Source organism: Drosophila elegans, unplaced genomic scaffold (genome assembly GCF_018152505.1).
Source record: "Drosophila elegans isolate 14027-0461.03 unplaced genomic scaffold, ASM1815250v1 contig_149, whole genome shotgun sequence".
NCBI classification, from domain to species: domain Eukaryota; kingdom Metazoa; phylum Arthropoda; class Insecta; order Diptera; family Drosophilidae; genus Drosophila; species Drosophila elegans.
The window spans coordinates 23,082,880-23,096,906 of NW_024545513.1; positions in this window are offsets into that span (position 1 = coordinate 23,082,880).

The following is a 14,027-nucleotide window of genomic DNA, read 5'->3' on the forward strand; positions in this document are numbered from 1 at the left end:
TTCTGTGTACACATAGCTCAATAAGAGCGGTGGGGTGCAAAAAAACTCCAGCAGATTACACGGATCATTAGCTCAAATGAGAAAGTTCACATGTTCTGCTCCTGGTGATACGGATGGTTCTCTGGCTTCTTCTACTGCCCACCAAACACGACGTCCAGCACTTAATCAAATGCAAGCAGCGCCCGGCAAAAGCCAACCAAGTGTCCTGCTACAATGTCCTGCCAACTGGCGAATCGAAAAAGAAACGGGTTTGGGGGAAAGGGGAAAAGGGAAAAGGGGTGTGCCACGGCGAAGATAGATGCTTTTAAGATGCCGAGATAGGGACGATGGAAGGAAGACGACGAGATTGTACAACCAATATGCCTGATTGAAACGAAGTAACTTTCCAGGACATGCGACAGGACACACGCAGGACACGTGCAGTTATCTGCGGAATTTTGATAGATTTTCCTGCAACTGATTTGCGCACGTTTCAACGAAGGCAAAAGGTGAATCAAATGGAGCGACCAGAGATCCAATCCCATCCTTCCTGCCCCTCCATTACGCTCTCCATTCCACTCGAATCCCCTACCTTTTTGGCCAAAGTGCAAACCAGTGTCCGTCCTGTTCAAGTCGGTCCATTTGCCGTTTGTAAGTTTGTTGCCTTATTGATAAATGTCCACTCGCCGAAAAGATCCCCTAATGGGCAGTGTAATACCATTTATACAATTGGCCATGTAATTAACATAATTTTATTTGAATACACTGATAAAATAATTGAGTAGCACAAAAATATATATGACTTTAAATTCAACATTTAATACATAACATTTAAATTAAGTACTAAATTATTATATTAAATATAATGCATATTAAATTTCATGATTTAATATTTTAATATTTTCAATTAATATTTAATATTTCAATTAATGCAATATATTAGATTAAAAATAGTAAAATCAAAACAATTGTCGAATTCTAAACTTTTAATAATTTGTATATTTTCATATTTAAAATAACTAAAAACCGCCATGAATGAAAATGGTTGATCGTTAGATAAGTGAAAATATTTAAATTGAGTGCATAATATTAGGATTTACTACCTCATTTTAGCAGTGTACATGTGACAAATAACATTTAATATTATTATAACTAATTGGTTAAAAATAATATTTTGGTTTATTTTTTTTATAAGAAAAGCAGTATTATTTTCAAGTAAAAGATAATATTTCAAATTTTTTGTAAAAATATTACTTTTGCGTAAAGAAAAGAACAATTAACGCCGTTTGCTTTATTTAATTAATTTCTACCAGCAGAAAATATCTCCCTATGAAAAGAGTCATACAAATATTTTATTTATAGCTAACATAATATCTTATGATAAATGTGCAATATCCAGGGAATGTTTTTTTGTAATTATAAAAGTTTTATTTAAAATGAAAAACAAATAATTACATTGAAAATATATATGATATATTTTTTATCTAGATCTTTAAGTATCTCCTCGAAGGGGATATAATCTCAGAAATACTCGCTAGACATCAACAAACTGTTTTTTTATTGATATAATATTTAAAATATTTTACTTAAAGTTTGAATGAAAATATATACAGCTTTTCATCTATCTATATAAATTATTTTTAACATAATGAATAATTAATCTCATTCGTCATACAATATTATTATTTTAAACCACTTTGAAGCAAGTTTTATTTCTCATGTAGACATTAACTAAATTGGTGAACGTATGGTTAATAATTGGAAAAAAAAAACAAAAAAGGGTTAAGATGAAAAATTGTTTAAGCGACATTAAATCATAAACTTTTTCTGCAAGTGCTGTTTAAAGAGGAATTAAGAGCTAAACAGACAGCACATCACGCATGCCACCAAAAACGAATCTCGTGTCTAACTGACTGGCAGGATCCAGCAGCCAGGACATGGGTTCACAGCTACAAAAAAAAAAAAACAGAAAGAAAGGGAGGAAATCAGAAAGGAGTGCAGCCATTATGGCAGGACGAAAAGGAAGTCGAAATGGGAAGGGGCCTTGGGGGGTGGACAAAAAGGGGGTCACACATCCAAATACCCATTTCTCACTCATTGCGTTTTTGGCAACTTGCTGCACAATTAAACGGCAAATCACGCCTAGGATTTGGTAAAAGCATCCAGTTTCCAACATCCTCTCCTCAATGCAGTAACAACAATGGCTGCGTCTGGGTCTGAGACTTGGACAGGGATAGCGATTGGGATTGGGCTGGGCAAAACCGCACAGAAAGCAATTGGTAAATGGCACAAAAACTGGAGCATGGCCAACGGCAAAACCATGCGAAGATCGGAGGCGCGGAGGCGAAGAGGCACGGAGGCGAGGGCACGAGATTGATGACGAGCACTGTGCGGGAAAAACCACCGACGTTGGAAAGTTGGCCCGAAGGCAAAAAGTAAATTGCAAATGAAATGTACAGAACGAAATTCTGGACGAACGGGGGCCAAAACTCCGCTTCCAAAGGGGGCGAAAACTGATCAGAGGGGCGCGGTTGGTTGGGCGGTCAAAGCGTCATAAAGAACCGGAAAACAAAAGTTTAGCAAAGACAAAAAAAAAAAAATGCCGTGAAAATGTCATAAAGCCTCGGGCAAAACAAAAAAAAAACCAAAAAGAAAGTGGTAAAAACAACACAAAATCGGAATTGGAAACAAGAGGAGTAAGTAGAAAACAGAAATGTAATTCAGCGAAAACAGAATATATCAAGCTAAGTGACATGAAAAGATCATAAATGTCACAGAGACCAGCAGATAACTACATAAAAATGGCAGCGAAGCAAGTAATGTAACAGTAGGCACACCAGGGAGTGAACTTTCTTTGAGGAAAATAAAGCCCGTTTAAACGAATTTCATATATTTTGAAAAAGGAAGTATTGCTTACATTACATTGTAAAAGTATTGTTATTCAGATTTTCTTTTTAATATTTTATAGTAGATATAATCTTAGTTTGCCTTTAAAATATGTATATCAATAAATATTATTAAAATATTTAAAATTCTAACACTGTAACTGAACACTTTGGTAATTAGAGTTTGCAATTTTTTGTAAACAAAATCCAGTTATATATCAGTAACAAACCACAAAAAGAACAAAAACTCCAAATGTACTTACCGTGGTCAGAAGAGTGCCATATGGAAAGCCTTGGCATCCGCAACCAATATCCAGAGCTGGTTCAATTTCATCCCGGGCACACCGAACCAAGAGGTTCAAAGGTGGGCAAAACTATCAAATTGATTATACCCATGCTGGCTGGGGTTGCCTAATTCTATTACCAGCCCTCCGCCTAGCACTCCGGCATCCACACAAATGGATTCAAACAATAACTCAGAAAAATCCTCACAATTTGCTGAACTTGAGCCCAACACAAACCGATGGCCGGCGAGGGGTTAAAGGGCCGTGGGGGGGCGGACAAATGCTTAGGCTTAACCCACTTGAGAGGCCCTTGGGTTAGATTGTAACCAACTCGAGTTAACCCATTAGTGTTTGGGTGGGGAGATAAAAACCAGGAGGCTAGATGGAAATGAAAAAACAATTTCATTGCAAAGTGAAACGTAGAGTCACGTCTAAAGGGGTTCGTTCGGTTCTTGTTGTTATTGCTTAGTTGGTGATTTTGTGGAGCAAGCAAATAAATTGGAAAAAAACTGGAGGAGGGGCAGCAGTACAAGGAAAATCAGTCAGATAGCTGCCACTTCCCTTCCCTCTCCACGCCCCCATGTGTCCTCCAGCCTTTCGTCATGTTGAGTCTCGCAATGATTGAATGCCCGGACTTGCACACACTCGAATAACACACACCCAAGACAGTGAGAAAAAATGTAAGAAGAACTTATGAAAGCTAAAAAACATATATTTTAAGGCTATTGCCAAGCATTTTTGCTTAAAAATACAACCAATCAGTGAATGCTAAAACATCTTGCCTTAGTGTTAACCTTAATATTTTTAAAACCTTTATTCCGACAAAATACCTTTGCAACATTTAAGAATAAACGCTTTCAAAACTAACGCTTCTGGCAATTAAGAAGCTGAAACAAATTTGTTTATGTTCAGGGGTCAGTTACTCCTATGAAAATAAAAATAACAAGAAGATTTAAATATTGAATTTTGATTATGTCATTTTTGAAGCATTTAGTAAATAAAAACTGTTTTATTTTTATTTCGATTTAAAAATTTGAAGCATGTTTATGTTATTTTGTCGATTTTAATATTTTCTACAAAACTAAACCGTAATGGGCATTGGATTCAATTGACATAAGCTATTTGGGGGTTTAAAAAGGAGACTTAAAGTATAGAATGACAAAAGAAAGTCCATCTTACGGAACGAATTTCAGTGACTTTTGGACTCAAAACAAATTGTTTCATACGATTAAGCTCCTTTTTCGTATTATTAAAACCATAGTGATTTCCATTTAAGCATATTATTTATATCTAACCTTTACTGTTTCTTTAAGGGTTTTTTTCCCAGTGTCCGTGTATAAAAATACGGGTAAAGGACTCTGAGCTCGAAATTCAATTGGAGCCCTCGCAAATGAAGAATTTTCTGTGCATTTTTCTAGGGCACACGTAGCGGCACTCGAGGGTTAAGGGGCTGATGGGTGGTGGGTGGAGGGTAGTGGAAAGTGGAAAGTGGGTGGCGATGGGCGCTGGTTCGGATCAAGACGTCCAAGCTAACATAAAATTTGTTGTGAAAAACATAAAAACCAAACAGAGAACGACATGAAAATGTGGCAAGAAAGAAATAGACGCCAGAGCAGTTCACCAAGTGAAATTCCAGAAAAAAAAAAAACAAAATACTACAAACAAACAAAAATATATATAGAAAAGAGAATGTAGGAAAACTAGAAAATACTACAAACAAAACAAAAAAAAAGGAGGGGAAGAAAAAAAAAACGCTGAGCACAGAGAATCATGAAAAATGTAAAGAAAGCACAAAAACAAGTAAAAAAAAAAGAAAGTAAAACAACGTGCAGTGAGAGAAGAAGCTGGGAAAATAAAAACTAAATCAAAAAGGAAAACACAGACCGAGATACAAGTCCACGTCTTATGCTAAGAATTTTGATGCACTTACAAAAATGTGCTGGCAAAAGTACGAGTACAAGTCCAGGGGGCGGTGAAAGTGGGCGATGAAAGTAGGCGATGAAAGTGGGAGGTGTGTAACTGCCACAAGTGGCACTGACGAAGGCAAACGCTGATTGGCACAAGGCCAGCGATACAGCAAGCACCAAAGAACATTTCACTCGAGTATCTCCCGACTTTCTCCCTCCGACTCTCCAGCAAACTCACAAGTTTCAAGCATTTCTCCACACAATGCTACTGAGTCTCAGAATATAATGGCCTTCAATTAGTTCGAGTCAATAGCCTTAGGCTGACCACGAAATGCGGAATGGAACTTAAAGGCTCGCTGACCAGTGAAAAAGTTGTCTCGTTTGTTATTAAACAGAATAAAATAACTTAAAAACACAAACACTATCCTATGTAGCTGTAGCTTACTTTAATAGATATTACCTTAAAAGGTAAAGGTATTTTGAGCCTGAAAATCCGAATGATTCATTCTGAAATACGGCGTTTATTTTCTTATTGCATACTTTTAGACGCCTTTGTAAACCATTTCAAAACCGTGGTGATCTTTGTATCACCCCTTTAGATTGTATTTAAGTTGCATCTCTAAGACATAAAACTATCTATAATAAAATTGTTACTTTAAAATACATAGTTGCGCACCAAGAATTGGTTTTCTCATTGATTTAGGAAAATTAAAAATTACTTGAAAACTTGAATTCTTCATTACCTTAGAAAAAGCCATAAGCTTTCTTTATTTAGTCTGCAACCTGAAAATTTCAATAGTTTTGAATTTTAATTGCAAGTGACGATTTTATTGTAAGATAATCGAGATAGAAATCAATAACGAAACAGAAGAGTTTGGTGAGTGCTTCAATTATTTGAAGACTCATAAATTGTGGAATATAAATTGCATTTGTAAAGGCCGGGCTAAAAATACCTGATCAAACCCAAATCAATTGAGACGCACTTCACAGTGTCCGCTCCGGCTATAAATTATAGGCAACGGATTACGGAATTTTCCACGTGAGCCAGTCGCTCCGAGAAACCCAACTCATTCGTCGAGTGACGAGCGTGATGCCGGCGAAACGGAGTGCGATGGATTCGTGCCCGCTTTGATTGCCAGTCCCCAGTCACGCCTCCAGTGTTATTGGTATCCTCACTCACTCCTTCAGAAGTTTTAAAACCGCAATAAATAAATCTTTCGGGTGCTCAAGTCCAAGCCGCAACAAAAAAAAAAAAGAAGAAACATTAAAAACAAAACAGATATATATATATATATTTATACATATAAAACCCAAAGGGGACATGGCGAATAACTGGGCCTGAGGCTGTCAGTCCGCTGGACTCGTTGACGGCTTGCGGCCACCACGAAGCGGACACGGATGCGGACACGGATGCGGATGCGGATGTGGATGCGGTTGGGGCCTGCATAACGACCCACAGTCATAGAGCTCAGTTTATATATTCCTTTACTTTATTTCTCGACCTCTGCCGCATGCCAACAACTTGGTAATCTTTGGCATCATCGAGACCGAATGAAGTACGTGGAGGGGAAAAATGGGAAATCTGTGGAAAGTGGGTTGGAAAATGGTGTGCGGGGAGGAGGCTAAGATCTGCCGTTGCGACTGTTGCTTCTTTGGGCGCTCTGGAAATGCATAAACAAGCAAAGAACCGAATCGTTTTCCTGCCACATCCAGACGCCACTTGAAATTACATGGCCCAAGTGAGTAAACCGAGACCGAGAGTCGAGAGTCGAGTACCAAGACCCGAGACAGGGACAGAAAATAGCGCGCGAGGGAGATGGCCATATCCCGTCACCGAAAACCCAAAAGGAAGCCGCACCGTGAGACAAGCTGCAGCAAAAACCAGAGGCAAAACCACAACCGAAATGGTACGATGCATTGCAAATGATTCCAAATGACAGCGGACAATGTCAGTTTCAGTTTCGAGCTTGACATCTAAATAACCTTTTTTCACCAGCACATAATGTATTCAATTATAACTTCTAACAGAGGCTGTCACTATGGTTTTCAAATGACTTCAAAATCGAGTCTAGAACATTATTGCTGGCAATGTTGTTGTGATGGCAAAACTATGGCACCTCTCTCTAAGTCGTTAACTCATCTACACATTGAAAATCCCTTAAAATTTCTGTGGTAAAATAAAAAAATATTTGAAAAATATACTGCATTAGAAGCTGTCTTTATTTGAATACAAAATAACATGTCAAATTTTTCACAGATAGAATTAATAAAAATATTTTTTTTATTGTACCTATTAAGATTATTTTGATAAGCAACTTAAGACCGAAATTTTGCTTAAAAATAAAATTTTTTTAGGAGAAATCGCTCTCGGAGATAAGCTGTATCTCCTTTCCAAATAATTATTTTTTTCCCATTCTTAGTCTTTAAATGCACTTCAAATATATAATAATTATGTATACAAAAAAAGAATGAATGTTTTTTTCATAAATATTTTAAATTTTTCAAAAGTGTGTTTTTTTTTGGTCTTCTAACTGTATATAACGCCTTACAATTTTGAGCTTAAGTAGATGGCTTTTATTAATGAAAATATTTGTAAAAACAGGCTAAGACCACTGTGCCTAAAAGTCTGGGGACTGCGGGACTGAAAGACGAAGGCTTGAAGGCCTGAGCGCCTGAGAATGAGAATGAGGATGAGAATGAGACTGCCACGGACAGTTTCGGTTGCTACTCGCGTACATCTGGCTGCGAACGTTTCACATATGTAGCCAGCACGTTCTTCATTCAATGCCATGAAACGTGTTAAGAAGCTGGGGGTTTTTTATTTTCAATGCAAGTCCTGTGTGCGTCTGTGTGGCTGTATGGCTGTGTGTGGAGCGAAAATTTAATCAGTATAGCATTGCGAGCATTCCGATAGACAACCTGAATTTAGATAACAAATTATGCATTGCCCCCATCCGACCGACGACCATTAGAATTGTTGCACATGTGTGAGCGGAGGACGTGATGCGGGGAGTCTCTTTGTGGACAACCTTTTAGGCTCCTTTTACTCGCCTGTTCCCTTCTCCTTTTTTTTTTTTTTTTTTTTTTTTTTTTTTTTTTTTTTTTTTTTTTTTTGGTCTGGCAGAGGTCAGCAATTTTCATTTGAGAGCTTGGAGAGCTGAGGCGAATTTAGTAGGTCGCCAGGAAATGACAGTTATTGCCATTTGCCTTTCAGTTCGCCAGCAAAGCTCGCTCCTTTGGTCTCTCGTTTTTACACCACAATTACGAGCGATGAATGAAAATGCAATGGAAAATGCTTTTAAAAATGACCCCGACCACTGGGCACCCCACCGGGAAAAACCCCAAAAAGTATGCTGAGGGATTTGGTACAAAGCGAGCAACATTTTGTTTATTTCTGGCCTGTCAGTCACGTGTTGACGCAGTTCCTTTTTTGGCCCTTTAACTTTTTTTTTTTTTTTGCGGCCATAATTGCACTTTGGTTCCGTTTCCAGTTCACTTCCTTTTCGTTTCGTTTCGTATCGTTTCGATTCGGTTTGTTGTTTAAGCCGAAATTGAGTTATGCTACAACAGGTTACAGGATATTTGGGCTTTTGGTGGGAAGGCTCCAGCATCAGTCGGCTGGAAGTTAACCCGAAAACTGAGTACCTAATTGGACACATTGATGGTGAGTTGAACAAAATATAAAAAGGAACAGAACAGGAGAGTTTAACAAGAATTTCGCTGGTTGTAGGTGGGAGTATCGACAAGCACAGCAGTGCCAAAAAGTGTAAGGATCTTAGAAAATGAATATCAAATTGAATTGATTATAAAAATTTAAAAGAGTTTAAAATTATTTAAGAAGTAAAAAAATATTTGTATATATTTGCATATTGGTTGTAGGTGGGAGTATCGACAAGCACAGCAGTGCCAAAAAGTGTAAGGATCTTAGAAAATGAATATCAAATTGAATTGATTATAAAAATTTAAAAGAGTTTAAAATTATTTAAGAAGTAAAAAAATATTTGTATATATTTGCAACTCATAAGTAAAGTTTACCCATCACATATATTCAATATTGTCCAAGATTTAATAAAACGCCAGACCATAATCCAACTAAATATAAACCAAATCCATGCCTACCGCAACATGATTAAATCTTTTCCCTGCACACCACAACTAAATTAATTCGTTTATCGTTCAAAAATCTGAAAAATGCAAACAAAAATAATAGATTTTTAATGAAAAAGAGCAAAAGTTGATGACTTCGCTGACCATGCGGGACTGTACCACATAAAATAAAAGTATCAAACAAGACAAATCCACTTCAATCACTCACCTCAAACCGCCTGGAAAGTGTTGCAGGGGAAAAGTCAAAAGTGCAAACACTCAACCACTCCGCTCCGCACTTGCTCGAAATTTTTGTCATAATCCAAAGCCAAAAAACCAATAGACCAAACCACACCCTCTGGCCTTACACATACGCACACACAAACACGTGTCCAATTTTCGCATGGATTTCAGTTTTTCCCTTTTTTTGTGTGCTGGGCAAATAAATGAAATGAAATGAAATGAAACATTTTAACAATAAATGCAAATTTAGCTAAGCCGCCTATTGGCAACTAAAACCGACACGGACGACAAAATAGACAAACAGGCATGCACACACACACTCATCCCTCCCATACACACACACGAACACTTACACTATAACAGACGCTTACGCACACATGCTAACGCAAATCGAAAAGTCTATAAAGTAGGCAAAGCCACCAAAAAATTGAGAAAGGTTCCGCAAAAAATGCGTTGAGCGGAAAAAAGGGGAGGAAGAGACTAGAAAGGAAGGTACACTGAAAAAATGGAGACCATATTTACTCAATTTTGGCTTTTTTTATAAGAACTTCTTAAGATCTGTTAAGCTACTAGGGTAAATTAGGGTTTCTTTTCAATTTATAATTAATAATTGGCCTAGAAAACACAACCAGGATCATTTAAGAATTGTTTTAAAAAAATTTGTTTCCTAATTTAAGCATTTTAAGTTCCCTAACATGTACTTATAAAAAAATCCTGAAGATCTCTTGAAACTGTGTTACTATCCTTTAATATCAAACTTTTAAATACCTCGAAGTATTTTTAATTTTCAAAATTACCTTTTTAAAACCCTTATCTAATTATATTTGCCTATATTCATATTTTGAAAACTAATCTAGTTTTGTAAGGTATTCAAATATATTTTTTAAGACCAATTGCATTCCATTCCACTTAAAAAAAAAAAAAAATATTTTCCTATGTGTAAGCATGCAAATTTTCCGCTTTATTTTCACGCGCATCTGGCACACTCACACACAAAAGTAGGGAAATCAAAAGCTCTGTTTGTGTGGGTGAGCGTGAAAATTGAATGGCAAAATGTGTCAGCATGTGGCTAAAAAAAAGAGGTAAAATTTGTATTTTTTTTATGTTACTAGCTTTGGGGCATCTGACCAATTGTATGATTTAATATGACAATGGGCTGGCGGTCTCTTTCGTGGGTGCGTGTGTTCTTGTGTGTTCGTTGCCACATATGGACACATAAAAAACCCACTCAACTAAGCCTTTATTTAATAACAAACTAAGCACAAAGCAACTGCGGGCTGCTCTCAAAAACCGAAAAGCAATCAGCGACTAAGCTAATACACTCGGCAGAGCAGAAGTATAGGATTTGACAACGATTGAATAAATTCTCTCGCAGGATCGATTTTTCACATACTGTTGCAAGTTTTATGCATTCCGTTTTTGATTGCTTTACGAACGGAACTGCGAACCTTAGTTATTTGCATGTGATTTATGCACTCCTGCATAACTGAAAGTAAATATTGAAACCTATCGATAATATCGATTAACTCGATAACCAATCGACCGATTCCTTACGTATTGGCTCCAACAACCCAACTTAATCAATGGATTCCATCTAAAAAAGACACAAGCCCAAGGATTCTAGAAAACAAAGCGACTTTTATGTACAAATTTGAACTGATTCCACAGCAAAGTTCGATGGCAATCGCTCAAGTGGAACATCGATTCCGTCGACATAATCGATTTCCAGCCTCAGCGATTCCGAATCGCTCTTAAGCAAACGACTTGAAATTTGAAAAGTAAACGAAACGATGATAAAATAAAACAAATACAAATACAAACGGAGAGGGGCAAACACCAGCAGACGGCACACACAGCAAAACCAGATATACAGATGTGTGTGTTCAGTTTGGTTATAGATGGCTGCATATAAACTGAAAATCGAAAACCATATTTCAATTTGCGGCATTTAGCCCACTCACGCACTCACACAAACCAGAAATCGGGAGGCGAAAGGACACGCATGATCAAATTGATACGCTTGCCGTAACGAGCAGCACTCGCTGTGTGAGTTGGGCACACGCTACGTATACGTATTCTGCCGTGGACTGATGCAGACTGCTGTGGGTTAAGGATGCATGCGGTGGGTTAAGCCTGAACCATGAAATTTCGGGACGAAAGGGAAGGGTGCGGCGAGCGACATTGGCGGCAACTAATCGACCCGGAGCGAGTGGCCCGAATCAAATATAAATTGCAACTGTGTCGATGCCTGTTTCAATGGCCACATTTCAGTATTTGCACGATGCACTCAAACAAAATTATATCAACTTAGGAATTCTGTGGGCTATTTAGATCACATACTTTTAAATATTTTTAAAAAAATACTTTGCCTCTTTGAACATATGATATGTGGAAACAGATTGAAAATATAACTAACCTTTATATGGCTCTCAATAATGTCGAATACATTTCAAATGTATTTCAAATCAATGGTAAAAAAAAAACTATTTCTAAAAAAAAACAGTTTTTTTGAACGTTATTTTAAGTTATTTTAAATAGTGATGACATTAATCTAATAAAGAATCAAATTTTTAATCGAAAACCAAGAGAAAGAATTCGCCGTTCAGTTAATAAGTTATGAAATAAGTTAATTTAAGAATCTCATAATTTGATAAATCAATCAATAGACTTAATAAAATATTGTAGGTCACAAATAATATTAATTTAACTTTATTTTCAGCAGTGCACCATACAAGCATTCACAGTCTGGGATTGCAAAGCATTTTGGAAAGCAGCTAATGTTTTCGTGTCGATTTAGACAGTCCCCACTGTACTGGGGTGAGGCGAGGCAGTGACCTCAATTCCCAGTTCTCAAGCCCCGCATTTCCCTCGTTCCACCCTCGTTCCCCCCTCGCCCCACTTCCCACTTCCCTTTGCCCACGTCCGTCTTTCTCTAATTCCGCTTGATGCCCAAACATGATTTTACACCTCGACCGCTTCCAACATTGCGGTATTTTGCGGTTTCTTAGAGGGAAAATGCGAGAAAATTCATTGAGAGCATGAGGAAAGGTGAAAGTGGGGCAAACAGAGGGTTTTTGGGATTCAAAACGTGGCCGTGTGGCGCTCCAAAAGCTTCATACATCATTCAACAATGAGCGATGCCGTTAAGGTCGTCTTTGTATCTGTGCTTCTGTGAGTTGTATTTGTATTGGTGAGTGTGTGTATGTGTGTGTGTGTGTGTGTGTGCGCACCGGATGTCATTTGTATAAGTTTATACGGTGGGGATTTTCAACTGGCCTCTCCTTTGGCTCCTTTGCTTATATGTGAATTGGCAGCGGAAAGTGGAAAAGTGAAATAAGCGCAGCTTTCATATCCATATACACATACATATATATATATATTAGCCATACTTTGAACGCATTTCGCACTTTCCCAATTTTCTCGCTTCGATTTTAAGGCGATGAAGTCGACGCTGGGCCCCGGAAAGTAAGCTATAAGTCATAAGTTCTTCAGTTCTTCAACGAGGAAGTGCAATTAATGCGTATCGAGTACATTATTCCCCCGATATATGATCATTGAGATGGTGGCGCATAAAAGTGTTCAAGCTACCAGTGGAATTCTCTTGCTTAATAAGCTTACAAGCCGAAATATTTGTGGCAAATAAAAGGAAGAACGAAGAAAAAAAGTAAATCATAAATAAAAAAAAGAATCAATAAATATTCAAAAATGTTTAAGCAGATAATTATAAATCCCATTTTAATTATGTAATAAATCGGGAAAAATCAATCGGAATATTTTATTAATGGGGAAATTGCGTAATGTAACGTTGATATTAATGATTTAATAATTGCTCAATTACACTTTACTTTGAAATCAAATGCACCGAAATGAATTAAGGTTACTATATAATATATAGGTAGTTGGAAATGATTTTGAACAACTTCGGTGACCCGAACAATTGGTTAACAGTCAAATTTATAATTGAAAGAGCGACCTGAACATGTTTATTCTGGACTGTTGATTTATGCAGCGCCATTTGTTAGGGACTACCAGCTAAAAGTTAGCATTTCTTGTTTTGGGTTTTCGCAATTTCTCATCTACATTCGATTATTAAAAAGTTCCGTGTTTACTTGTAATTTTATTTTATTTGCGGATGGTCATTGTAATCCAATATTTAACTTTTGCTTGTTTAAATACTGAAAATCACTGGCCGCAGTGATACATATATATAGATTTTTGGCCCAGCCTCCTTGTTTCTCAGCTTTATAATTCACTCTGTTCTCACTTATCGCTTCGCTGCACACCTTCCACCCAAAAAATTTTCGCTCGCACTTTTCACGCCCACTGCGGTGAAGAATTTCCCCCAGTTTCCCTTCTATTGACCACAATTATGAGGTGCTTTTAATCATATTACAGTCGCCGCTCCCCCACCGAATCTCTTTTGTGGTCCTGTGACTGGCGAGGCGTGTCTCAGTTGGCTTATTTTTCATTTTTTTTTTTTTTTATACACCGCCCGTTTCTTCCTTTCGCATTCGGTTGAGTCGCTTCTCCTCCGCTCCATTATTTTTTCGTGTGCATTATTTTCAGCTACCCTTGACCTTCGACCCCCTCCCCCGTCACAGGGAGTGACTGGGCTAGGTGACCTTTTTGAATGAGTCTCCGCG